This window comes from Rhagoletis pomonella, unplaced genomic scaffold (genome assembly GCF_013731165.1).
Source record: "Rhagoletis pomonella isolate Grant_MI unplaced genomic scaffold, Rhpom_1.0 Rhpom_scaffold_00002, whole genome shotgun sequence".
Classification (NCBI taxonomy): domain Eukaryota; kingdom Metazoa; phylum Arthropoda; class Insecta; order Diptera; family Tephritidae; genus Rhagoletis; species Rhagoletis pomonella.
In genome coordinates this window covers 21,538,201-21,539,467 of record NW_023458556.1, presented here as the reverse complement: position 1 = coordinate 21,539,467, position 1,267 = coordinate 21,538,201, and the positions used below count along the sequence as shown (strand labels likewise).

Genomic DNA, 1,267 nt, shown 5'->3' with positions numbered 1-1,267 from the left:
TAACCCGATTCGAAAACTTTTTTCTAGAATGCACTTACGGTTAAAATAATGCACTTCTGAGAAAAAAGTTTCAAACAAAAGTCACGTATTTTTATTCTCAGAATCCGAGAAAGTCGATAATAGTTATGTTTGTTTACTCATTTCCAGTAAAATCCAGTAAAAGTTTTTATGAATTTTCATGATTTGGCTCATTTGCTAAAAAAAATGGTATTAAAAAAGATCGCGTAAATACTTGGGAAGAAGATATAAAACTTTGGCGTATAGGTCAATAGAAGGACCGCACTTTATGCACTGCCCAACGATTTTCTTCCTAGCGAGTGACTCACATGTTGATAAGCTGCAAAAAATGCAAAACTGAGCGATAAGATTCATTCCCAACAAACTGTACGACATACATACCAATACGATATATGCTTGTAGCTTTGAATTGATTAACCGTGAAGCAACAAGTTTTTTATTATGCTAAGAAATTTGTATACAATAGTAAGAAGGGCAAGCTACCGGATTAGCTTAGCGATAATCTTCGATATATAAATGAGACCCATACATCATTATATAAATAGGCAATCATGTTTCCTTTACACCCCTTTTACGGCTAAACTATACTTCTAAGGTATAAACAATTATATATCATTAGAAAGGTATTTTGATGCTGATGTGCAGGCAATTTTTCAAATTTCAAATTAGTTTAAAATAGAGCGAAAAAATCAATTCAAAAGTCACACCCATACCAATGCCATACATGTACATGGTTGGGGCGGAAATGCCTCCTAAATGTATGCTTTTATATTGATACTGAATTACAGAAACGTGCTAAGCAGCAGTTTAGGAATAAGATTTATGTATGTATGTATGTACATGAACAGATTAGACTCAAACGAGGAAGAAGGTATGGAGTTGAGTATGGAGAAGAAGAAAGGATAAAGCAAAGATTAACAGAAGTAAGAGAAACCGAAACATGAAGACAAAGAGAAAGGTAAATTTAAATTCTTCATAGTATACATATGTCATCGCAAAGATGTGGGTGAATATGTAGATGGAGAAAAGAATGAAGATAAAGATCTGGTTAAAAGTTAAGGAAATGATAAATATAAAAATTAAAAGATAAAGATATAGAAAATAGTATATGTAGATAAAGGTAGAGACAAAGACAGAAAAAGAAAGAGATACAATTGAAGAATGACATGTTAAGTTATTTTATGTTATGTTATGTTGTGTTATGTTATGTTATGTTATGTTGTGTTATGTTATGTTATGTTGTGTTATG

The 1,267-nt window shown here is 31.4% G+C and overlaps 1 protein-coding gene across 1 annotated transcript in view; it reads right to left on the bottom strand.

Moving 5' to 3' along the window:
* Nucleotides 1-1,267, bottom strand: part of LOC118734485 — a 7,664-nt gene that overhangs the window by 1,814 nt on the left and 4,583 nt on the right. The gene's annotated exons all lie outside the window — the stretch shown is intronic.